A 27,854-nucleotide genomic window follows, 5' to 3' on the forward strand; every position below is an offset into this window, starting at 1 on the left:
CTGGCGTCATGGAGTTTACATTAGTGAACTCCCATAGAGCCTGAATGCATTGGCTCAATGACCTGCACGTCTTGAACCTACGCTCTGAATCAAATTTCTAAGCCTAACACCTTTTTAAGTACTGTGAACAGGCATGGTCTAGTGAACCAAGTGAAGCATTGTAAAACAATAACTCCTGGAAGTAATTCTGTAAACAAGTCATCTGTAACCATGTGGGGGGCTTTTAAGCTTTGCTCTCTGATTGGGACATCAACTCCAAATCAAGATTACAAATCCTGAATAATTTACGCTTAATTCTAAATGGGAGTCTTTCCACTGACTTCAGTGGGTTTTGGATCAGGCACCATGTGCAGAAGTACTCAAAGGCCAAGGCCCTGGATTGTGGCTGAGGAGTTTTCAGTTCATCTCAGAATGGGGATGTAAAAAGGGGGCTGTCAGGCCACTACTCCAGCAGCAGGGCATAAAGGCACACTGGCTGTGTCTCAGATACTGGCAGCTAGGTGTCAGGAAACTTTACACTACTGTGTATTCCCTCCCCAGTGGCTAGCTAAGGTAGCTTTAGTGCAGTTTTAAGTTGTTGAACTGGTGCAGAGCTGCACCAACTCTCTGGAGAATAAGGCCTAAAGTATGAAGAACGTTTTCAAAACATCTTCACTTGTAAATAGTCCAGGGATAAGCATAGCTATAAAAAATGCACCATCCAGTCTATCAGGAGCTCTTTGTTTATTTTTTATTATTCCCCTTGAGTAGAAGCTTTAATTTCATTCATATACACATTCACTTCAAAGCTTTTAAAACTGGACTAAACATTTCAGTTCTAAACTATGTTTCTTTCAGCTTTAGTGGTAAATAATTTTGAATCACTTACTTCTGCATATTTCATCCAACTCAATTAAACCACACTACAATAGGTCTTTGTTTGTGTGTATTGTCTCTGTCCTGTTTATTGAGGAACTTTCTTAACAGCTGGTTTTACAGCATATATCCATTAACGCTAGGCTACTCCCCCACCCTCTTCATCTCAGTTCCCACTAACTGCATTATCATTGGAATGGAAGGGCCGCAGTTTTGCTTACAACACAACATTTATATAAACACACAAGCATGAATCATGCATATTGCACTGGGCTCAGCGGGAGCAAAGAAAGCACGTCTCTTCACATGTGGGAGCAACAATTGGCTGGTAATGAAGGAAACTAAGTGCACTCCTACGCTCTTGGGGAAAGGATCCCACTCCTCCTCTAACCACACCAAAATAGTACTTCATTCTGAGCAACTTCAAATCCCACAGAAGTCAAGGAAAGTTGAATGCCCTAAGCACCATGCAAAATTGGGACTATAATTTCTCACCCACTTACTGAGCCCCCCCCCACCCCTCACCACACACAATCTATTGTGGCAAATTGCCTGCACGATTACAATGGGTCCCATGCTTCCTCTTCTTGTTTGTTTGTGTGTGTGTGTGGGGGGGGGGGGGGGTCAGGGCACAGTTTCCTGCCTCTGAACTAGGGTATCTACTGTCCCACTAGTAACCCAGAGAAGGGTAGAGGAGAGGGAGCGGACCCGGACCCGGGCCCACCCTCTACTCCGGATCCCAGCCCAGGGATAGCAGCAAACCACTTGAACTAGTGCTTCCTTCCCCTGGGCTATTTCCCTCTCCTGCTCTTCAGCTTTTGGGGCTTCCTACCCTCTCTCTGCACAAGCTGGGTGTCTCGGTCTTCTAGCCAGCCACGGCACTTCTTCAAACTCTCCTCTGCTCCAACACCAAACCACTCTACTCCAACTCCTTCCCTTGGCTGATTGAAGCAGGGATTTTTTATCAGGTGACTGGCTTCAGGTGCTTTAATTGGCTTTAGGTGCTTTTAATTAATCTGTACCAACCTTTCTTTCCTCTACAGGGAATAAGGCTTCTCCTCATTCTGGGGCTTACATATCTCTCCTATATCACTCTCCTGCTGCCTTCTGGCCACGCTGTATCACACTACACGGACACATGATTGTCCTCAGCAGTAGATCTCTTTGGTGCTTCTCAATGCTCATGCTTCATGCACACAAAAGCAAGGGTGGAGGATAACAGGGACCATCTCCCTTCCCTCTCTCTACTCAGAGTCCTGCTTTCCAGGGAGCAGCAAGATGAAACAGCCCCTGTACTCCCCTGAACACAGGTAGTCCAAGGCTTCTCATGATGAGGAAACATTTTGTTTCCCCTGTGTAGCCAAGCAGAGCCTGCTCACAATCTGGGCTCAAACGTCTGAATAAAGTAGATTCCCATCAATCCCCAGTAATATATTTTTCTCCTAAATTATCACAGCTTTAGACAGCACCCTCGAATCTTTTGTTTGAGACGTGTTCAGGCCTTATGACAGATCACTTGGATTAATGCACTGCATTCACCATGGGCCTATACTTGAAGATCCCATGGAAGCTACAGGGGGTATAGAATACAGCTGCATGTCTGCATAGGAGTTTTAACCATAGGGAACAGATTAGACTTGTCTGTAAACTGCACTATTTGCTACTGTGTGCAATTCAAGGCATTGACTGTGATCTATAAAATATATTTCACTGCACTGGTTCTCGCTACCTGAGAGTCTGCTTTCCCCCCCCCCCCCCCCCCATGAGCCACCAGTATAGATGAGGTCAACTAAAATTCTTGTGTTAACAGTCTCTATCTCCAAAAGGCTAGTAGCTGAACAGACCTTGCAAACTAGGCTGACAGAACATAAATTTGATCGTTCTTAGATCACAGTGTAAAATCTAGATATTTTCCCAGGCTTCTGCTTGAGAGTGTAATGAGTGTAGGGTGCTTGAATGTACATTGGAAGATGCAGTTTTTTATTGTTCAAATCATGTGGATTTTATTATATAAAATGCATGAACCCTGAAGTGCATAAATAAATGGATTTTGGAAATCTAACAATGGACAATAAAATAAATTTAACTCCCCCAACTCTGAAATCCAGAAATGGCCCTTCATTCATTATGTTACTTAAGCAATCCCCCTGTATAAACATTTTTTTCAGGCTCATTGTTTTGTTACCAGTGTAATAACAGCAGCCATTCCAGAAACTGTTGTCTAGAAACATTCTCAGTTATCATCATTTGCAATCAGCTCGGAAAGCACTCACCAAACACAAAGACCCTCCTAATGAATATTCCTGCAGTGATCCTGGCACTTGTGCTTATGTCTCTGGCTTTCCTGTTACAACTGGCAGAGGCAGAAGGTTTGTAGAATTTTGGTGGTGCCCAGAACGGGTCCAAGTCCCCACCCCACCCCCAAACACACACACACACCTGCCTAAGGCTCTGGGAGGGAGTTTGGGTGCAGGAGGGGTGCGAGCTCTGGGAGGGAGTTTGGATGTGGGAGGAGGTTTGGGGTCCAGGCAAGGGTAAGGGGTGCAGGCTTTGGGAGGGAGTTTCAGTGCAGGAGGGGGTTCAGGCTCTGGGAGGGAGTTTGGGTGTGGGAAGGGGTTTGGAGTGTGGGCTCTGGGCTGGGGCAGGAGATTTGGGTGTGGAAGGGGTAAGGAGTCAGCTCTGGGAGGGATTTGGGGTGTGGGCTCTGGGCTGGGGCAGGGGGTTGGGGTGCAGAAGAGGGTGAGGGGTGCGGCGCTTATGTTGGGCAGCTCCCAAAAGGGACCCGCACACCCCTCGGGCAACAGCTTCTAGGCGGGGGGTCTCTGCACGCTGCTGCCCGCAGGCACCATCCCACAGTTCCCATTAGCTGCAGTTCCCAGCCAATGGGAGCTGCTTAGTTGGCGCTTCAGGCGGGGGCAGCACGGAAACACTCCCGCCCCCCCAGGGCCGCAGGGATATGCCAGGAGCTTCCAGGAGTGGCATGGAGCGAGCGCAGGCAGGAAGCTGCCTTAGCCCCGCTTCGCTGCCAGTGGTGGCCGGGGGCCTCAGGGCCCTTTTAAATCACGTGGAGGCTGCAGGCAGAGCCGCGAGACTCTCGGGGGAGGCACACGGGGGCAGCAGGTGGGGCTGGGGGAATGACCCGGCCCTGAACATTGGTGGAGCTGGGCTCCTAGGCCCTGAATATTCCTGGCACACAGGCACCATGGGTCCATATAACTCGCTGCCCCTGACAACTGGATGTCCCTGACCATCTCCTGGACATCTGCAGCACACACAAAATAATTGATAAAGGGGATTTTAGGAAGTTTGTAGAGCTGGGGAAGGCAAGAGGGCAGACTGTCTGTGAGCAATGTCTGGCAAGTTTGAGGGTCTCTGCTTCTTACTGGTGGACTTTGTGAGGCTCTTATAGCTCTTCAGTGCACAGGAAAAGGTTCCCTTGTAGCTATGCTCATGTGGGCCTCTTAAAGCTGATAAGGGGCCTCACTGAAAGCCAGCTAAAGTCAGTTAAAAGATTTCCATTGACTTCAAGGGGCAGTGGATCACGCCGAGGGGGAAGGTAGTCTAAGGAGCTCAGAGAGCTGCAGCTGCTTGCCAGTTACTCTCCTCTTCAGCAGAAGTGAATTGTCTTTGAGCTGGTCAGGGGCTTGGCAACATGGTGTCTGCGCATGGAGGAGATTCAAGAGACTTAACAGGTAAAACTTCTATTTTTCTTCTTTGATTCTAAGGCCTTGTCTACATGGTGCTTTAGAGTGCAATAGAGGGGTATAAATTCTAGTCCACACTAGCGTATTGCACACTAACTGTCCCACGCAGATCCCCCGGCATACACTACAAGTTTCCTAGTGCGCGTTAACGTAGTCTTGTTTAAACCAGGGTTACGTTAATGTGCAGTAGAGAACTTTAAATGCATGCCAGCAGGGTGCATATGGGCTATTAGTGTGTGATATGCTAATGTGGACTAAAATTTACACCCCTCTGGTGTGAACTAAAGCACTGTGTCGACAAGCCCTAAAAGAATTGGAGATTCTTACTCGCATGCACTTTAATTGTGCTAATCTGGGGCTTTATTCTACAAGGAGCTAAAGATCTGTAGTAGGTCATGAACATCAACAAACCACACTGAAATCAGTGGGAACAGAAGGTGTTTGGCACCTCTAAGCATTGCTCAGCAGTTTTCAGGATCAAGACCTTGATGAACTGTATAAGTTGTGACCAACCTCCCAGTGTTTAGTGAAGTGTTTCCATCACTGTGATTTCTGGGGACCAAGAAGCTGGGCAAGGATCCATGGCGACACTCTTTTTCATATTCAACTCTCCCATTGTTCTTTGAGGATTCTGACAGAAGTGGCTTTTTATCAAAACTCTGCGCACTTTACCCTTTCTGCTACAGAAGGGCTTCTTTACTGCTACTGTAAGGCCTTACTCATGACATCAGCGCAACAAGAAGAGAAGTATAAGAATAGGGGGTTTTCAGGTCAGTGGTGAAAAGAAAAGAAAACCTTGTTGCTCAGCTGGCTGTACTCCTCCGAAGCATACCAGGAAAGGGTTTGTGAGAAACATCTCGTACAGCAAATTTAGCTGGGTCCAGTTTTCAAATTTTAAGGAAAACGCTGCTAAGCAGCAGAAGACTATCCAACACCTGTTTGTTAAATCCATAGACCAACAGGAAACACCACTTTGCTGAAGTACATTGCCTGACCAAAGCCCTGTTTCATTAAACATTATGTACTTATTTCCTGAATCAATAACATCATTCCTATATCAACTGGCTCTAAATTTGTACCTTGAAAATAATCTACAGAATACCGTTGCCATCTCTATAACTCCTCTGAAAAATCTGTATCTGCCAGAACTTTTTGAGAGCCACAACTCACATAAAGGATAAAGGCTGATGAGGTGCAATGGACTTTCTATTTTATGTGAAATAACTATGTAGGTGTATTTTAAAATGTTTCTGTGGTACCCAATGTTGAGGCTATTGTCAACTCTAAAAATTTCTCACTGGAATCTAATTTACTTGATTGTGTAGTAATTGACTTAGTTAATTTTAAAACTGATCAAACCTGTAATTGACATAATGAGTAGTGTATCAATTAACAGTATTAGCTTTTATATTACTAACAATGCCACCTGCACGTTGAAGGCTTGTGCTTAACTTCACCCACTGTCCTGTCTTGACCCTAAAGTTAAAGGGACTATTCACTGTGCATAAGAGTTAAGCATATGCCCAAGTCTTTGCAGGATCGAGGCCTAAAACTATAAGGGAAAAAAGGGAGTCTTTTTTCCTGTACTTTCACATCACAAAACTTCACTGTACGTGTTTCAGAAGCAAATCACGTTGGGAAAATAATATCCACCAGGCTTCCCCGGTGCAGCCCTTTATTAAAAATGTAAATTAAAATTTGACTCCCCATGGAACCTTAACCTCCCACCACTACAGCATCTGTTAAACTTACCTGCCTGATATAATAATGTAAATGCTTGGTTCTCATTTAGAGGGTGACTGACTAGCAGTACATACACATTCATTCATTAGAATTGTAGCTGTTGTGAAAGCCTATTGTTTTATTTATCAATCCAGTAGAATTATCTGTCACACTGCATTAGAGCGCAAATTCTGTTGAAGGAATGCTTGCATGAGCTTACCAATTTTAATTTATTGACTACATTATAGCTCCACAGGATAACCAAATAGATGAAATATAATATGCTCCTCGCATTCAACTGTGTCTTAGGAAATCAGCACATGCCAATAGAAATTTCAAGATTCAGATTTACATTTGAATCTAGTAACACCAGGTGACTTGGTATCTTTATAGTAAAGGTAACCTGGCTGTAGAGTTTATTCCCTTCATGATAAAATGAAAATGAAAGAAAGAAAATATATTACAAACTCTTTGACAAGCATATTTCAGCTTGGGGTTACACTGTTTTGAGATATAAATCATGTAATATTCTCTGTAGACATTTTGAGAGTAACATGAGTCTTTGCATTTGTTTTGATACGATTTGGCTAATTAATTCAGATCCAATGTTATAAAGCAAGAAACATTTATTTTAGCTAGGCATTCGATGTGTTCTTATATGGCACTTTCTTATTAGCCTGAGAGGAAAATCAGATTGTTCTGCTGACATGATCAAAAGCCATAATGTTAGATTTGTTGGCAATGTTAGATTATTTTATTACAGTTCTAAGTGTTAGTTCTTCAGTGTTCTTACACAAAGGTAAAGTGCAGTAACAGGACATGTTACAATGCCATTCCTTGGAATGAATATCACACGATCTTGAAACTTACCCTGGTGCTGAGATGCTGGGAAGGTGACAATGCATTTGTCAATTTCATTACATTTGCAGGTTTCAGAGTAGCAGCTGTGTTAGTCTGTATTCGCAAAAAGAAAAGGAGTACTGGTGGCACCTTAGAGACTAACCAATTTATTTGAGCATAAGCTTTCGTGAGCTACACGAAAGCTTATGCTCAAATAAATTGGTTAGTCTCTAAGGTGCCACCAGTACTCCTTTTCTTATTACATTTGCAATGGATCATTGGAGCCCTGAAGAGGAGGATGAGGAGCTGTTTGCAACCACAAGGTAGGACTGCTCTCTGCTTTGCTCCAAAAGACATGACAGATGGTGTAATGAGGAAATCTTGTTGAAATCCAAGCTCTGATACTTACTTCCCACATAGCCCTTCGCCTCTCTAGTTCCTAACCTGTAAAATGGGGATAATAATACCACCACCACCACACTGACAGGAGTATTGTGAGGATTAGTTTGTACAGTGCCTTGAACATGCAGATACGGAGCAGTATTATAATGCCTGGAATGTAAGGATTCCTGTTGCCTGCACACAGGATGGTTTCTCCCAGCAACTATAGACAAACACCAGTCAAGAGCCACTTCAATATGGTGGGATACAATAGGGACTGTCAGCTAGTTGGGTACGGGAGAACGAATGGGCTGGCCTTTCTTTTTTGCAGCTTAGGTTGATGATGTAATCAATCTATCTAATTTTAATAGGTAATAACCTTAATGTAAAGGTGGATTAGAAGACTTCTGACTCAAGAGTTTGGGATACCATTCTGCATGAGATGGAATGTGAAAACTGCCTAAAGATATTTGGCTCCCTGAAGGTGACTAACCAGGTACGGAGGGGAGAGGGGAAAACACTGAGAAATTTGAGACAATAGTCTCAGAGTGAACTTCTCCTCTGCAATATATGTATGCAACATCCACTGAAGTCAATGGGGGCAGAAGACTTATGCGTAGGCAGTATGCATACATACATACATACCCTTAGACTTTAGGGTCTTTAGGCAGGGACTGGCTTTTTGTCACATATGTACAGCACCTAGCACCATGACACCATTGTTCTTTATAGGTGACTTCTAGGTGCTACTACAATACATAGAATAATAAATAATGATCTATCAAACATTCTAAAATGTGCATTATATAGAATACATACATATATTCAAGCGGCAAAGAGTCTTGTGGCACCTTATAGACTAACAGACGTATTGCAGCATAAGCGGTCGTGGGTGAATACCCACTTCTTCAGATACAGATATTCGATATCACAGGCCTTGTCTACCCAGTGCCTTAATCCTCACCAGAGGGCTGTAAATCCTAATGAGCACTAGCACTGAAAACACTTTGTTACTTCCAGGTGGCTTGAATTCAGTAATTATATCCCTGCTTCAGTTGCTTATTAAGAAGACAGTAGCCATTTTTGTTATCAAACATTTTGGAAAAGTTGCTGAAAAAATAAGGGAAAATGCAAGCTTTTCAATACTTTTTCTCAATATCCATGACTTCAGGTAGCTTTTCTTCCAGAGATTTTTAAGTGACAGTACACTGATGTCCAGAGAGTTTGGCTTATTTACTCATAGGCATTGCTATTGTGTTCATTACTGCAGCATCTCAATGATACATTTAAGATCCACTTTCCGAGATCACTCTTTCCAAGATCACACTTTGCCTGCACTCTCTTTCTAGCCAGTTTCTTGTTTAAACAGCTCTATATGAAGAGTGCTGTAAAGATAGTGAGATTTCAGTTTAGCTGATATTCTGTGTGTCCACACTGGGAAAAATGCATCATATTAGAAAGTGACACATTTTTACAGCGTAGACATGGCCAAAGGGTGTTCCGTATGTTGGGCTCTTCACCCAGAATGCCCTGCATTAGGCAACAGGTGGGCAAACTCTCTGGCCTAAGGGCCACATCAGGGTTCCAAAACTGTATGGAGGGCCGGGTAGGGAAGGCTGTGCCTCCCCAAACAGCCTGGCCCCCGCCCCCTATCTGCCCCCTCCCACTTCCTGTCCCCCTCAGAACTCCCGACCTATCCACCCTCCCCCCCCCAGCTCCTTGTCCCCTACCACCCCCTCTCGGGATCCCCCACCACTAACCACACCCCGGACCCAACCCCCTATCCACACCCCTGCCCTCTGACAGGCCCCCCAGGACTCCCACATCTATCTAACTGCCCCCAGCTCCCTGTCCCCTGACTGCCCCCCGGAACCTCCTGTCCCTTATCCAACCCCCCTGCTCCCGGCCCCCTTACCACGTCGCTCAGGGCACCAGGACCGGCAGCCACGTGGCCCGGTCAGAGCCAGCCACACCGCCGCACAGCATTGGAGCAGGCTGGTGGCTCTCGCAGCCATGCTGCCCAGCAGGAGCTCACAGCACCGCCGCCCAGAGCGCTGGCGGCACGGAGAGTTGAGGGGGCAGGGGAGGCGCTTGGGGCTAGCCTCCCCGGCCGGGAGCTCAAAGTCTGAGCAGGACGGTCCCGCAGGATGGATGTGGCCCGCGGGCCGTAGTTTGCCCACCTCTGCCATACAAGCTGGAAAGTAATTTTATAGTCTCCTTCATTGCCTCTTAGGAAAACTTTGTAAAGTATTCTATTTAGAAATCACTCTGCCAACATACACTCATTTCTGAGGTTTTTTTCTTTGCCATATACATGATTAAGAACAAATAATAATTTGGAAATAATGTGTCTTACATGGTAATGTTTTGATGTCTAGGGAGGTCCTGATGCTGCTAAATATTGAACCTGATTATCTTGTGGTGTTGTAAATAAAGCTCCACTCTTCAATAGGTAGTCTGATTGATCTACTAGTAATGGGAGAAGGAAAGGTGTGATAGGCTGTCAATGTTAATGAAGTGTTTGTGGGTGTTTCACTGTATTACACTGACACAAATGAAACTTCCCCCCTTCCCAGCCATTACATTTTTTAATAGCCAGTCCCATCTATCTGTTTTATTACATTCTGCAGTCTGGCTGTAATGACGAACGCATCATTCCTAAAGAAAGGGAGAGAAAAAAAATAATACACATAATGCTGACCTTTAATGCGACAGTTAATTCTTATGTCTGTGACAGCCCTATTTTTTAACATTTACTATCTTAACCCACTGGCTATAAAGCATTCCACATGAAGTACAGTGTTAAATCAAATGATGTGCTAAAGTGGTTCTTGCTGCCATATGTTTTGCTATAATGGAAAGTACAGTAAAGGGCACGTACTGTAGTACAGCACTGAAACTAATGTGGAGAGAGAAGAGAAGAGAGGCTGTGAGACAGGCTCCTGTACAGCAGGAGCACTAATACTCACTCATCGTAATGTTCCGTATTTATCTTTTAAAAAGCAACAGCGCTGTAAGCAGATTTTCCTCCCGCTCCCAGCCATAGAACTTTTTTTAGTGTAGCTCATTTGTTCTTTTCCTAGTTTGGTTAACTATTCAGAGCAGGTAGTCCTAAGCAAAGAACAAAGATTGCGTAATCTGAACTTTAACTCATACTTCACAGGCTGGTGCCTCAGTCAGTTTGTGAGGAAAAGCAATTATTGCACTTGAGCTAGCACCAGGAACAGTATTATAAGGAAGGGTCAATGACACACCATTTCACTGGTACAAAAATCATTTTTTTTAAAAGCACTATAATTTCACCTTCCTGACTGAAAAACCTTTCCAAAGGAACACTGGCAACACATTAGCTGCTTGAAACCCTACCCCTAAGTAGCTTTGGGCTACGGTTATAACAAATGATTAAGCACCATTTTTTCTCCCTCAAACCCCTTAACTAAATACTTTCTTAACCAAGATGTAAATAGTGCTCACTTCAGAACAAATGAGAGAAGGAAAGTGATCTGTGCCTGACCAACATTAATTTAAACTGATCCTTGATACCGTTTGTAGCTTCTGTTTTAACAGTGATTGCTCCCAATCTTTAAAACAATTGCTGCTCCCTTTGGAACGGGCAAATTGCTTCAGTGAGTGACAAGTTAGTCCTCTTGCTGTGAGATTGGAAGCTGTTCCTTCCATCAAAAGTGAGCTAGTTGGAAATAACTGATTTTATGCTTCACTGAGTTTGGTCTTGCCTGAATACAAAAGCACATAATCTTACTGCTTGCCATGGATAAGAAGCTCCCTATGTGACTGATGCATAAAGTGCTCAGCCAGAGCTAGTGCCTGCTGTGTATGGGAGGAAGGGGTTAGCTAGGAGAAACATCCTTTCAGCAGCTACTGTGTGATGTGGGGGCAATAGCTGGCCCAAAATAATTCCTCTGACACACCTCAAAAGTCTTAAACAGCACCCCTTCACTCCCCTCACATGTTTCTACAAAACCCTTCCATTTCAACATGTGCTGGAAGGTTTTTCTGGGCTGACTGAATTGTTTAACACAGCATAAAAGGAAACTCAATGTCAAATATCTCCCTGTCAAGTCTCTTTCTCACTCTCCATGACGTGGTCGGTCTGTGAGGATGGAAACATTGAATTAAAAACCTCTTTAAGTGCTGAATTGCTGACTTAGAGCTTATCTGCCTCTGCCCCACTCACCCATGCAGTGTGGAGATGTATCATGTGCCAGGCTAATTGTAATTCCCCAACATGCACTACGCTAGGCTTCTGAACTGAAGCAAGGAGGGCTGGACAGTCATTTGAGAAACATTCGCAGCTAATGGAAAAGCAGCTGGGGTAATTCTTATACAAATCCATCCTCTGTGGGAAAAGAGAAGCTTAAGCCAGTAAATGCAGTATCAGACCGTGCTTGAACTCTGAAACCGTATATCAGCTTTGGTGGGAAAACAAACATTCTATTTGCCATTAATGTGCTATTGGGGAACAAGTGAGACAACAGACTTCTGTATTAGGGAAGAACCCATGTCTTCAAAATCTTATATTAATCCCATTTCTCGCTCAGAAAAGAAATCAATGTTGTTCCCTCGGACAGCTTCTCGAGTTTCAACTTCTAGGGTCCATAATGGTCCCAGAGTATTTATTTTTCAGATAGAAAGAATGATAAAAATACAATAGCAAAATTGGAGGCGACCTATATGCTTCCCTAACCCATTCCCATATTCTAGAGCCTATTAACAACTTTGAGGGTGAAAAACGGGACCAAATACGTACTTTTCTTTTTAATGGAACATGAACAGAACCTTGCAAAAAAATCTAAGCTCTTAACAAGAATTGCACTAGTATAAGAGACATGACTCATATCAAGGGGGAGCTCTCCTACATGGAGAAAAATATTATTTACAAGAGAATACTGGGAAAGCATGTCTATTCAGCTAGTATTACATTCCATTAAATCTTAATAGGAATTTATAATACTCATTTTGAAAATTAAATTTAAAAATGTGCATAGTGCAATATTTCCAGCTGCAGTAGCACAACTGTAAAATTGTGTTATTCCATCCTTAATATACAAAGCCTACTGAAGCACATTTAAGCACTTAATGGATTTTGCTCTTTTTAAAATACATCATAACATTGTACTTATGTCACTTAGGAAAGCTGATCAAATGGTATGTATAGTTAAGCTATAATTCTTAAGTAAAAATGTTTTAGCATTCATCATGATAACTTAAATATCTAAATAAACTCTTCTTAAAATCCAGTATATCTGGCATTATATTAATATTGTATATAAAGTATTCCATATTTCTGAAATGGAACACAATATAAATTTGCCAATTAAGTCGCAGTTTATCCGTACAGTGGGGTATTTAATTGTATTAACTTAAATGCCAGTTTATATGTATCCACCAGAGGAACTGTATTTAAAAAAGATCAGTTAAGTGAAAGTGGCATCTCAGCCGGTAATATTATCTCACATTTCATACTTGCAACCTGTTCAATTTGTACTGCTTTGTACAATAAGTGGAATAATCAAGAAAACATAAAGTAACATAAGCTGGTATAAAATCTTCTGGCTTTGTTTAGCATTTGTTTAGCATATGATGCATTCACATATCCACTATCTCTGCAACTAACTGGTTCCATAGGTTCAGTCCATGGGATGTCAATAGGGCTGGCTGAAACTCAGAATTTCCAGTTCATGGGAAATTCAAAAATTTTGAAATTTGGTTTCAGTCTAGCTCCGACTCTTTGTCCCCATCTACTCCTCCCATAGCTCTGGCTCTTATCTCCTTTCCATTTAAATCAAGAAGCTTCCTCCTCCAGGCTGCATGGTCCCAACAGCATGGGTCACAGTGCACAGGAGAGAAGCTCCCTGCTCACAGCTCAGATGCCCAGATCCTGACCTAGCATTGCCAACAGCGGACAGAGTGGCAACTGCAGTAAAAGTCCTGCTCATCCCCAGTCTGGAGCATGCTCAGTGTGGGCAAACTTTGGCAAATTTAGTGGCTAAAATCTAAGAAGTCTGTAATGCACATGTGAAAACTACAATTTTTTTAAGGTTTATAACTTGGCCAGATTTGGGTAGATTTTCAACGGGATGACAAAGGGCCCATCCCTGACACCAAGGCCCCTCTCTGTTTTGTGAACAGTGGCTTTGCAGAACTGGGCCCTTGGATAGCCTGACAGTTCTGCTGGCTGAGATGAGATTTTATTATCTATATTAGTTTTACACTACTTCCCTGCAAGTCAGTAATATGACAGAATGACTGTCCTCTGAAACTGGCTAAGACAAGTTCCCATTAATATTTTTATATGAATATCCCACAAAAGTCTATTTACCAAGCTTTCATGCCTGAAAAATGTCAACCTCTTCTCCATTCACTAATCTATTTATATCACACAATACCATAAAATCAATACATGCCCACCTAGCATGCAAGCAAAGCAATAAACAAAATTTAGATCTATTTTAAATTACCTGCATCCCCAAGACTGCTTATTTGCCTATATTTCTTGCTAAATTACTGACTCAAGCAAAACTAGATGCTTAAATGAAACAGTGCAGAACAATGCTACTCTGACTTGGTTGCTTTAATTTATATCCACTAGTAAGAAGAAACTTATAGCACAATTAGAAGTGCTCAGATCCTGGAAAGTACCAAGACTGCAACCTTCAACAGGTGTGATCACAGAATTCCTTAGTGTCCAATTTTTAAAAGATGCAGTTAAACCAAGGGCTTAATTTTCAGCGATTGTAAATCCAATTTTGCATGTACCCATTTGCACAGGCAAATGCTGGGCATCCCGTCACTTTGTTACTGGATCTGAGTGTAACTGCTTACTTGCATGCTCAAATGAGGTAACAGTGTGAGCAAACAGATGCATCTGTAATTTAGCACATACATAATTAGAGACTACTCTCTGAAAATTTCATCCATAGTGACTGGCCTTTTCAATTTATAGAGGAAACTTTTCATTCTTGGGCCATAAGTCTTCAGCTTCAAAAGACAGTGGGTTAGCTGTTTTCATCTCCCCCCCTCCCCCACCTCCCACACACACATATATTATTAGATTTAACTTCCATCAATTTATATGTTGCTTTTGAATAAATTTAGTTTCACACTCTCTATTATGCCTTCAACAAAATAATTTGCAATCTAAACTTTCTGGTGTGAACTAACCCTTTGAAATAAAAGTGGATAGGTTAGACACATGTGGGAGGAAATAGTGTGAATCCTCCTTTTAAAATGATTGCATTAAAACATAGGATTTGCTTCTTAAATTACCAATTTTTTTTAAAGAAAAGATTTGCCGCTTGCCTCCAATATTTCAGGTTCATATCAGATTTACTTTGAATCCTTTTGATACATAAAAATAACTAGAAAATACATTATTTTATTCAGTCTGAAAATAATGAGTCATTTAAATGGAAAGAAAAAGGCAAACACAGTTAAATGTCTGTTTTGCATAGTCAAACAGAGCAAGTGTCAGGCATGCTATTTCCTCCCTTATGCTGCAGAGATGATGCAAACATTCATTTCTCAGATCAATATTCCACATGGACGAAAGAAGAGCAATATTGTAGCCAGTACTTCTGAGATTTCACTCATGTCTTGTTTTACTAATGAATTCTTACTTTTCTCACTTCAAGCATCTTCTAGTTAAACATCTCCAACCAGGGTGGCCCTTCAGGGGAAACCTCAATCAACCTACTATACCAGTGCCACTGGAGCTCCACTTTATACTTCAAAAACAAAACTACGAAGCATGACAATAAACTGATTTAAAAATCTTATTCCCATCTCAACTCATCCTGTCCTTTCAGAATGGAGACCTCAGCAAAGTTTTTAAGCACATGCTTTAATCCATGCCCCTTCAGCAAAGCACGTCTGCATATGCTTAAATCCCATCCGAGTCAATGGGACTTTAGCACATCCCTAAAGTTAAGCATAGGTTCACCTTTAGGCGTGCTGAATAGAGATGGGCTGCTGAACGCCTAAAAAAATAGCAGTTTTGGTCACATAATTTACTTGATACTACAGTTAAATCAATGATGTGTGAAGTGCTACACTTCTTTTACTGTTTTTAAATTTTGCTTTGACTCCCATCTTCTATATTTATATGGTGAATAAATATTGAAAAACAAAATTAAAGTGGAGGCATTTGTGACTATCAGCAGTACAACCCTTCACTAGTTGTCACTAACCCTAGAAATCCAGTGTTTCCTCACAAAAACAAAAATCAAAACAGCCAGTGCTCTCACATCCTATTCTCCTTAGGGAAGTTTTACTAGCAGAAAGCTGGAGTGAAGTCTTATATTACTACTCTGTGCTTCATTCTTTCCTTCAAAGGTCAGCTCAGCATGCGGGGGAAATGCCAGGGAGCCAGAATACCTTCCTGATTCTCAAGGCAAGCCAAAGCCATGATAAATCAGAGCCATTCCAGGTAGCTCTAACTGATGCCACTGATGTAGAAGCCATTACACAAACAAAAGACGTGTGAGGCAAAATGGTACTCTTATCATATCCTCTCCCCATTGTTTCCCCTATCCAGTGTCAAGGGGGCACGGCAATTGTAGGACCTGGAGCCAGCACAACTGCTCCAAGCAAGGAGTTCTCCTCCAATAGGGCAAGTTTCTGTGGGCCAACTGTGGCCAGCTCCCTACCCCTTTGTCCCTCGCGTGGTACCGCAAGACAGACTGAAATAAATAATCCAGCCCTCTGTCTTCATTTCTTTTTCAAATTGTACATTATAATAGTATATTATGAAGATGCACAAATGTTGCTGGTCAGGAGAAATGAAAAAATATCCCGTGAAGCCGTCTCTTTTTTTAATCTTGAGCTTTTAAAATTCTTGATCCTTTTATTTAAAAAGTCATATTTGTTCATATACTTACTAGCATGAAAGGTTTGGTAATCTCTAATGGAAGGTATTCATCCCAGTGTGGAGGGCCAGCTCCAGAAACCACTTAATTTCCATTTACACTTTCAAAATAAAGTTTAAGAGACATTTAGGCCTCATGTTGGCTCGCTGCACTGGGATGAATTTCATATTAGCCAAGCAAATTAGTGAAGTTCTCCTGTATTTTCTTCTCTGAGTACGAAAGTATTCTTCCTCTCATACACCACTGATTCCATGAAATCTTTTGAAAATGACCCTGCTAGATCATTCCACAACCTCAATCTTTCGCCAGCACACCACAGATGCTGTTGGCATCTGATCTGTTTTGTCTATGTCTGAAATTCTAAATCCTCAGAGCAGGAGCTGTACACACAGCCTACATATATGTACATATAAAAGTGTAAATAACCTGCTGATACTCAATAAATAATACTTGACCAGATCCTTAGCTGGTATAAATCAGCCCAACTCCACTGACTTAGGGCTTGTCTATACTACCTGCCAAATCAGCAGGCAGCAATCGGTCCAGAGGGGTCGATTTATCACGTCTAGTATAGATGCAATAAATCGACCACTGAGCGCTCTCCCATAGATTCTGGTACTCCACCAGAACGAGAAGCGCAAGCGGAGTTGACGGGAGAGAGTCAGCTATCGACTTACCACAGTGAAGACACTGCAGTAAGTACATCTAAGTACATCAACTTCAGCTAAGCTATTCATGTAGCTGAGGTTGCGTATCTTAGCTCGACCCGTGAGGTAGTGTAGACAAGCTATGCTGCTTGTAGCTATGCTGATTTACTCTTGCTGCCACTTCGATATACCCTTTCTTTTTAGATGTGCAAAACTGTACAGCTGATTGCTTAGACTCAGAGCTGCACGAAATTCAGAAGTTTGGGAAACACATCACAAATTTGCATGTTATCCTTGCACAAAGGCCAGACTACTCTTCTCTGTATCATTCCAATTGTTATATATATGTGCGAAGTTTGTGAAAACAAATCTCTTCATGCTTTGGTTTGCTCCTCGTGAGTTTCAGGTCTGAAGGAATCTCAAAGAATTCAACGTGAAACTCAGTCAAGGAAACTGCTAAGTTCCATGTGGTTCTGTGCAGAAAACTATACAGAGTTACATGTTTAACATGGGTCAACATAAAACTGTAACTCAACCAAGTTTTACTCATTTCACTCAACACTGGATCCTGCTTGGCTAAAAAGGCTTGTAAACTTTCAGCAAAACCTTTGGACAAACCTGGTCTGAGTCCTGACTTTGTGATAAAATGTGAGCTCAATCGAGTTTCATAAAGATTTGAATTTAGTGAAGGAAGTTTCACACAGTTCCAATATCAACATCTGCAAGAACCTCTTTACATTTGGAGATTCATTGTATGGGCACCAACCGGATTACGGATTTGTCTCTCTCTCATAATAGTATCAAATAATCAGTTAAAATCTAGAATAAAACAAAGTGTGGCTAATATGCTTCTGAAATTGAATAGTATGTTGGTGTTTCTATCAAAAGCCTATGTGGGCTTTCAGAATGAACAATCATAGATAAAAATCAATGTGTAATTAAATGCAGATGCTTTAAGACAAACTGCATAACCACCAATGGCTCATTTATAGTTAGCTTATAAGTACCAGGAGTTGAGAATCTTAAAAATGGCTGTATTATTGTGAGTGGACATTTAAAGGCTTGGTTTACAGACTTTGCTGAAATTAAAAAGCAGAAGTTTAATTCGAGGCATCAGTGCTGAAGTTAGGAATGGCATCTACAGTAATTAGCTGCTCTAAAGCCCCACTTATTATGAAAAGAATAAGAAACCTAAAGAAAATTGGAATACGGTTGCACGGTGATATCCCAGCTCCAGTGAAGCCTATGGCAAAATTCTGCAGTGCTTTGCTGGTAACACATTGGACTAATGGACACTGCTGGTAGAATTCTGCTTCCTGAAGCAATATTGCTACCCTCTCCTCCCTCCTTTCTTCTCACTGATCTGACAATATGAACAGATCCTAACTGTATTGAGACAGGAGCCAGGGTATCTGTGCCAACACAAAATCTGAAGTATGCAGATTGAAATTTACTCCTATCCAGAGGTCAAATAAGAGGCTATAAGCCAAAGTGCCAATTATACCCTAAAAATAGAGCTTAAGTGGCACGTAAAGCTTGTGCTGGCCCCTTGCATTCAGGGAATTTCACCCACAACATCTAGAAACACTAGTGGTTGGATCAAGTGATTATCACTGGTTCAACAAATTCCCCTATGAAACAAAAGTACAAAAAAAAACCCCATTCATAGGTTGGAGCCACTATATTTTTTTGCTGTTTTCATATTTTCCTGGGCATAGATTAGAATAAAGTCACAATATCGAGAAGAAACTGAAGTCCCACTTAAGAAATATTTTAATAGGAGTCCCAACCAAATTAAATAGGGTTGATTGACTCCATGGTGTGATTACGGCCTCTATGTGTTGATTCCTCCTTTGAGGCAGTGTGCAAATGCCATGAGGGAGACCAGACCTGACCTCAGTCCAATAGCTCTGAAAAGTGCATCTTGACACATATTCACACTTGAGAAAATGAGCACCTGTGCCTCACCCATATGCACTCATGCCCCATCCACATGCAGCAAACACACACATCGCAGTGTGCCAACAATGTTGGTGCATTCATGTGCCTTCCCCACGTGTTCAATAAAAGCAAACGGAGGAGTGCAGGAAAGGGACAAACTACAGAGGAGGAATAGAAAAGGAACAGTGAAAAACTCTAAGGAAGCAATAAGAAAAAAACTCCACAGGGGCATAAACAATACAAACATAAGATGGACAAACCTTTTGGATATAAAATGTGGAGCAGTGTGTAATGTAATGACTCCATTGAAGTCAATTTACATCAGCTGAGGAGCTGCCCTTGTATTTGTCTTATCCCCCCCACTTTTCCTCCTCCTGACTCCCATTCCTTTTCATGTAGCTCTATGGGACTTGGCATCCTTGTGTAAGAACTTTTTTCTTGGCCAGAGAATGACAGATAAAAATTAAACAAGATGATATAAGCAGTTGAAAGATGAATGGCGTGAAATAAAACATGCTTCTCTGTTGTGTTGTGGGTGCTCTTTTCACTGGATCTTCTTCCCAATGTGGTAAGTCAAGCAGTTGGAGATAGCATACTACATTCTGCAGATATAGATATATAGTCAAGTATTTCCGGCACAACAATGCATGATGCTGAAGCGGCTTGCTTGCCAGACAGCAACCAATTTTAGGAGAAAATCAAATGGGAAGAGGGTGGGGGCAAAATCAGAGAGAATAATTCATCATCTGTTCATTTATTACTCCTCATTCTGCCTTCCTCATCAACCTCATCCCGTGAGGTATAAATTAGAGGGGCAGATATATAAACTGTATTGTATTTTAGATCTATTTACAGAGTTTATTTCAAATAAGGTCCTCAGTTCTGGCTGAGTTAAGCAGGGTCCCTCAGTCTACTAGCTGCACTCTTGAGACAAACCCTTAGCTGATGTATATTGTCATAGCTCCACTGAAGTCACTGGAGCTGTGACAATTGACAGCTGAGGATTTGCCTGGAGATGTGCACTAAGTGGTTTGAGCATTGGCCTGCTAAACCCAGAGTTGTGAGTTCAATCCTTGAGGGGGCCATTTAGGGATCTGGGGCAAAAATAAGGGACAGTACTTGGTCCTGCTGTGAAGGCAGGGGACTGCAGTCGATGACCTTTCAAGGTCCCTTCCAGTTCTATGAGATAGGTATATCTCCATATTATTAAATATAGAGTGTCTATATCTACTGTTAGCTTTTCCTATTTTTTTTTTCATATAAGGTTTGTTGCCTAAAATATATAGTGACATAGTAAATACTGGGTGTTTTCAATTTCCGATTTTCAGGATATTTAAAATACATAGTATGACAATATGTTTCACATCACACACACCAAATATATTGGGCAAAATTCTGCTCTTAAGCTGGAAGTCAGTGGAGTTGCACAGACTTAGAGCAGAATTTGACTTGGCATGTACTGCTGAATAACTTGTATATGAAATATTGCCCATTTCAAATTTCAATATATTTTCTACATCTGTATAATATGTAACTAATAACCCATATATGAAAAATATTTTAGTTTTCCAAAAGGGCTACTCACGTCTCTTAACTCACTCTTAAGTATGTCATTGAATATCCCAAACCAAAGGAGTAGAGACGTTCCCCACTTCTCTAGTCAACTCAGTGATTTGTTTAAACAATTCCAGACCAGGCAGTCCTCTGCACTTCACAATGCCCCTATGTTGCTACCATGTCACACAAGGTTGTGTGAACACACTGTGACCAAAAAAGTTACCAAATGATACAGTGTTAAGGGTACACCAAGAGTTACAGGATTACATGCAATATAAAATGAGTTGGAGCAGAAAATCCCTGTCCCTATTGTCTTCTACTAAAAGATATTTTTCATTTTGGGGCAGAGGCAAGGAATCCTCATGCCCTTTTTACAGCTATTGGGCATTTAAATTATATGCATTCATCATTAAAGACATTTTACTATATCTGCCATCAATACAATAAGGGGAACATTTATTTAGGAGGGACTAACCCTATTTTCTCACAGTTCTGTATCTCTGATCCTTCAGGACTTACATTTTGCCACTGCAATTCATTTCACTGGCTGTTTTTTTCCCCCAACAGCTGTCATGACAACAGTGAGCTTAATTTGCTATTAAATTCTCAGGGTGTGACCCAGCTCTTATTATATCTGCTGTGATCTCTTCATGCCCATCTAAACTGTTTTTAAATCATGTTTAATAATGGTTCTTAAGTACAGTTTAAAGTTGATTGCTGTCAAAACCAGTTTCTAACATGGTTTGGCAGGTCTATGTGGGCGGTCATAAACCTTCCTCTAGAACAGATCCCTAACTTTAATAGTCAAGCCTGGAATTAAACTTTGGCTTTTAACAAATGGAGTATGCATATTTGCAGAGCAGCTTCTTATTAATAATAGTGCCTAAAATACATTTCTACTCTTAAGTTATAGCTGTCCACTATAACTGAAGATTTCTACCTAGATATGAACATGTGGGTTTTTTTTTTTAAAAAAAACTTGTTCTAAAATGAACCGGCTCGATTCATGTTGGCTGATCAAATTGTGTTAGAAACCAGTTTGGTTGCAATCGAGCTAAAATATGTTTCAGCATAATTATGGTTTAAAAACCCACCTACAAAGGGTCCCGAGAACAGACAGATCTATCTGTCTACGGCATTTGTGGTGATCCCATGGACAGTATATAGGCAGGGTACAGATCTAGAAACGCTATCTAGAATCATTATGTAAATGATTTTTAGTCCTAGAAATGAAAAGCTAACTATCCCTACGAAGAAAAATCTACTCTCCCCTAGCAATTTCCCTCTGTTACTTCTGATATTTTGAAAATTTATTGATAGGAAGTCAAAGAATGAACTGAAAACAGACCCCTCTCTACTCACTGATTCATGACTCTCTCAATCATCAGTAGTACTTTCAACATGACATAAAGACTTTTGGACAAAGAAATGTTGCAATGAAAGACATACCCACAAGATAGTTCTGTCCCAGTTTAGAAGATAATTTTAGCATATACTTTTTGTCATCTTTGAGTGCATCTTCTCCCTCTTTCTCTGTCAAACAACTTCTCAGGCCTTGCACAATCTTCCCTAGAAGAATGCCAAAAACATGACAAACTACCCAATACACAATACACTTACTTTTATACCAGCTACTTCAACACACATGAAATTATGGTATGTTTGACAACAGGAAATGAGATACCTCTAGAATCCAGGAGCACAAACGAAGGAGGCGGAATTCCACAACCTCAACTTTCATTTCTTTCAGCACTTCTTTCCGCAAGCAATCTCTTCATAGACACACTCTGCCACAACTCCTGAACCTTAACAAAGACAGACGGGCAGCAAATGGTGTGGCATATGAAACTAATCAGCTGAAAGGATCTGGACCCAAAACAAAGAAAACGTTGCTCCCTCAAAAGCTGCACTCCGCTTCCTTTGTTTTGTCCCCCCACTTTTTCCCTACTTCCCCCCTCTGCCAGTTTTGATTTATGTCATGTCTAACTCATATTTGTGAGCTCCTCTGTGCAGGGATCTTATCTTCTTACCAGTCTGTAAAGTGTCATGCACATCCTATCACACCATGTGAATAAGAAAGAGTAATAATATAAAATTTGCCTTTAATGTGTTTGCTGATAGAGAGGGGACTAATTCTGCCTACATTTACATAAGTGCAGCTCCCATTTACTTCAATAAAACTGACACCCATGTATCCTAGGGCGGAGCAGGGCCCAGTAATTCATAAAGCAGAAACTTAAAAATATAAAGGGCAAATTAAAAACCAATTTGAAGCCCAAGCAGCTTGTACTTCGTTGTGGAAGCACAGAGTGTAAATCACCACAGAATTCTGTCTACTATAATAGGAATATATCCTGCAGTCTGTGATATTATTGTTGGACCAGCCATCAGGGATAGTAAACAAAGGAAGTGCTCTGACTGTATTTAATAATGAAATAATACTGCATTCATATTGCACTTCACATCTTCAAAGTGCTGAACAAATACAAATCAATGTTAACAATTTCCCAAGGAAAATCTTTAAGTGTTCAACAGGATGAGCACATGCACTAAAACCATTTCTGTTGCTCCAGTGAACAGTTCATCACATTTCCTGGAAAAAAAATGATGCACACAAAGGTATAAACTTTTTAAGGGACTGAAGCTCAGTCTCTCTTTTTGCAGCAACAAAAGGTATCAGAATATTTGCCCGCACAACCGATTAGTCCGACAAGCAAGTACCTAGATGCAAGGTCTGGAAAATCTGCCTTCCAGTCTGATACTAACGAAGATCAATCTATTTAGTTTATCAAAGAAAAGGTTAAGTAGCTTGATCACAGGCAAGTACCTACATGGGGCGGGCTAGCTCTAGGGCGGGACAGCAGGGCAAGCACCCTGGGCAACAACTTCCTGGACTTCTGCACCACTCAGTTGTTTGCTGGTTTGTTCATACCACTGAGCTGACTGGCTGTTGTTGGGATCGTCTTTTGTTAAGCTGATTGGCCACCTATTTGGTTTCTGGGGGGCTTTTTGCTCAGCCAGTGGGGGTGAAGGGGCCTGGGGTACGGGTGAAAACGTTTTCCACCCTATGAATAAATTTCTGATATTGAGGGCTCTTTAATCTAGCAGTAAAAAGCAATGGATTGAAGCAGAAGCTAGACAAATTCAGACTAGGAATAACAGTGTACATTTTTTAACAGTGAAGGCGGTTAACCACTGGAACAACACACCTAGGGATATGCTGGATTCTTGAAATGAACATATGCTGTGTCTAAAAGATATGCTCTAGCTCATCCAGAAGTTATAGGCTTGATTCAGGAATCAGTTGTAAAAATGTATAGCCTGTATTATGCAGGAGGTCAGATTAGATTATCATAATGGTCCTTTCTGGCCTTAAAATCGAAGAAGCTATGAAATCTAAGTCCACTATTAAACTGTGGACACAAAATTGCAAGCATAATTTTTGTATGTGGAAATTATTAATATAATGCTGTAAATAGGGTAGTGTGCAAACAGATTATATTAATTACATCAGGAACTGTAACTCTAAGTTGTCAATGTTTTTTGTTCAGCATAATACTGCACAACCATTTCAGTGAGATGCTACGGTATTCCCCGCAAGGCTATCTTTAATCTTAGCACTTTCTCAGGTTGCCTGCAGTAGTAAATCCAATTTGAGATTTGTATATACAATCCATAATATTTCATAAAACAGCAGATTCCATTTACATTCTTGTTTAAAAATATAGGCCAAGTAAAACATTATTGTGCCAAAAAGTACCAATAACCCCTTACAGGTTTCTATTACATGGAATTGGCCTTGGAGCCTTGTGGAATCTTATAAAGAGGAAGGTAAATGAGTACAAATACCAGCTTTCTCTACCCCGTCTTTAAGAGGAGATCCTCAAAACTTTTCCTACACCTTTATAAAGCCTCAAGCTACTATAACTTCAGGATGATTAAACTATACACTATATCCTGTGGCTGGTACCTCCTCTTCAGCATGCATTACCTTTTCTGTTATCTCTTGTACAATACTGAAAACACAACATACAATGAGCACAACCAGCAGAGAAGTATTAATCCCAGCCCTCACCCTTGCATGCAGCTGAGATGTCAGCATTTCAATTTCTTCACCTTCCTGTTTTTAAATAGCATTGGGGTGTCCTGATCACCTTTGCTACACAGGAACAGAATGTACACATTTCACAGGTTTTCAATAAAATAACACAAAAGATTCCCCTGACCTTACACTGGAAGCTCTTCAGGGAAAGGACATTTATTTACATATAGACCCCTGTGCATTTAGGACACCATTTAAATTAATAATTATCTTCCAACACTATATGCAGGTGAGATGAAGTGGGAGTTTTTTATAATGTTTTTAATGAATCCTATGTGTGCCTCAGTTTCCCCTATAATTTGCACGGCTACCCAGGGGGAAAACAGGACTATGTCTGCCTTCAGGGCAGACCTAGACACACAGGTGTGTATGTGTCACTTAGCTGTCTGATTGGGCTCAATGTGTCATTAAAGAAGGACTGGCTGAGGCCAACCCATATAATGGAAAATCTGAGAAGACGTAGGAAAGTCCAACCACCAGGACACCTAGCGACCAAGGACCCAGAGGGAGAATGATTTCCCCACCTCCCTACAGGGAAGTGGAGTAGAGGCCACAGCTCGAGAACAAAGTATAAAAGGTGAGGGGATAAAAGTTGGCTTCTGTCACCAAGGAATTGACTAAGGAAGGAAGTCAGAGAGAGACAGAGAGAGCTTGAAAATGGAGTTCACTACAGCTTGGCTGCTGGACCACTCTAAAATGATCAGAATGCATTATGCTTTAACCTTCATTTCTCTGTGTTAACCTAAGTCCTTCCAATGCTATGTTCCACTTGACTAATAAACCCTACTGGTCTGAAAATGCTGGTTGAGAGTTACTGTAAATACTTAGAGAGGTGCATTAATTTAATCCCTGAAGAGTGTACAAGTCTCTACCAGGAGTCTGTCTCATTTGGACTCACTGAAGAGAGTTCATAGCACAAAGCAGGAGTACTGAAGCCTGACAGCAGGCTGAGTTTCAGGAGGTGGTGAGGCTGCATTGCCTACCCTGAAGGATGAGTGAGACCCATTGGAGTTCTGGCATATGGAAGAGGTTCCTCCAAGAGACTGTTCCAAGTTGGGGGCAAAGCTCTGATCCTGTGGATCCGTGACAACAGAAGGAAACCTGTCCATTTTAGTGAACTTTTCTCCCTGAAGAAATCAGGACCATTGCTGTTGATATGATATGCTGTGTAAGCGTGCTATGGAAGATGTTGGAGAAGATTCTTATCTCAATATACAATGGCATAATACTAAAGTAACAACATTGGCTACAGTGGAATTATGCCAGATTTGCACTGGAGTAAATAAGACAGAACATAGCTCTGTCTTTTTATAAATGTCGTATGTTGTTTGCTATCCCTTTGCTAAGTTGTGGTATTTTCAGTCTAACCATAAATTATGACCATATAGCTTCAGATCACATTAGTAGTATGAAAAGCAAGTATGAGGCAGCAGTGGCAGCTGCATCATTAAAAAAGTGGACCGCACATGTTATCCCCAGCAGTCTGTGGGTTATGTCACTAAGGTTTTCTCTAATTGGTTATTCAACTGCCCCAGATTTCTAGGAGTACATTTTCAGCAAGGGATGTGGGGAATTAGTCACAAAACTGCTATTATCAGTAGTTCCATGTTTCACACCTACAGTAAAACTGTTCTCTGCATGGAAAAGTAACCCTTCAAAGTCTATTCAGAGCCCACGCAACACCTGGCCATGGATTTTTGCAGGTCACTTAGGCTATACAAGGAGCTTGGCTTGTTTAGCCTAACTAAAAAAAGGTTGAGGGAAGATATGATTGCTCTCTATAAATATATCAGAGGGATAAATACCGGAGAGGGAGAGGAATTATTTAAGCTCAGTACCAATGTGGACACAAGAACAAATGGATATAAACTGGTCATTGGGAAGTTTAGACTTGAAATTAGACGAAGGTTTCTAACCATTAGAGGAGTGAAGTTTTGGAATAGCCTTTCAAGGGAAGCAGTGGGGGCAAAAGATCTATTTGGCTTTAAGATTAAACTCGATAAGTTTATGGAGGAGATGGTATGATGGGATAACACGATTTTGGTAATTAATTGATCTTTAAATATTAATGGTAAATAGGCCTAATGGCCTGTGATGGAATGTTAGATGGGGTGGGATCTGAGTTACCCAGGAAAGAATTTTCTGTAGTATCTGGCTGATGAATCTTGCCCATATGCTCAGGGTTTAGCTGATCGCCATATTTGGGGTCGGGAAAGAATTTTTCTCCAGGGCAGATTGGAAGAGGCCCTGGAGGTTTTTCGCCTTCCTCTGTACCACGGGGCACGGGTCACTTGCTGGAGGATTCTCTGCTCCTTGAAGTCTTTAAACCACGATTTGAGGACTTCAATAGCTCAGACATAGGTGAGAGGTTTTTTGCAGGGGTGGGTGGGTGAGATTCTGCAGCCTGCGTTGTGCAGGAGGTTGGACTAGATGATCATAATGGTCCCTTCTGACCTTAGTATCTATGAATCTATACAGATTTCCAGCTAAAATAATAAGGGAGGCCATTTTTATTTTTCTTGTAAAGTATGACCACAAAAAGGGTCAAATTCATCCCTTATGTAAACATTTCAACCAATATGATCAATTTTGGCCCAAAATGTTTTAAAATGCCCTAAAATGAAACAATGCTAATAGAAAACGCCACTGAAAAGAACTTTAAACAACATGAAAAAAAATTAAGACCTAAAGATGGCTTCTCTAGGTTATCCCTCCAGAAGAGAACACTGCTATTTCTCATAAACATAAATTTCTATGTGTACTTTCCCCCCCACCACCACAGTGAAAATTAATGTATAATAAGGAAAAGGTCCTAACAGTACATGACCAGATTTCAGAAATCTCTGTGTGCTACTGATTAGGAAACTGTTTATAGACAGGGAAATAAAAGCAAGTTGTTTCCAAAACTATAGCTAGATACGCTGTTATAAAAAGAACTATTCCTTCTATCATCCAGAGCAGGTCAATTTTTTTTTTGACAGAACAGTTTTCCAACAGAAAATTCCATTAAATCTAAATCAAAATGTTTCAAGGGAACAACCTCCCACACCACCACCCATGACTGGAGAGATGCTAATGAACATAAGAACAGCTGTACAGGGTCAGGCCAATGGTCCGTCTAGCCCAGTATCCTGTCTTCCGACAATGAGGGAACGAACAGAACAGGCAATCATCACATGATCCATTCCCTGCCATCCACTCCCAGCTTTTGGCAATCAGA

General features: G+C 41.3%; 1 non-coding gene across 1 annotated transcript; it reads right to left on the reverse strand.

Annotated features, from left to right (window-relative positions):
- Nucleotides 1-17,291: 17,291 nt before the first annotated feature.
- LOC114019244 lies at nucleotides 17,292-17,402 on the reverse strand. Its single transcript, XR_003564356.1, has one exon. It is a non-coding gene; the product is annotated as a U6 spliceosomal RNA (small nuclear RNA).
- Between the last annotated feature and the right edge of the window lie 10,452 nt (nucleotides 17,403-27,854).

Source organism: Chelonia mydas, chromosome 6 (assembly GCF_015237465.2).
Source record: "Chelonia mydas isolate rCheMyd1 chromosome 6, rCheMyd1.pri.v2, whole genome shotgun sequence".
NCBI lineage: Eukaryota > Metazoa > Chordata > Testudines > Cheloniidae > Chelonia > Chelonia mydas.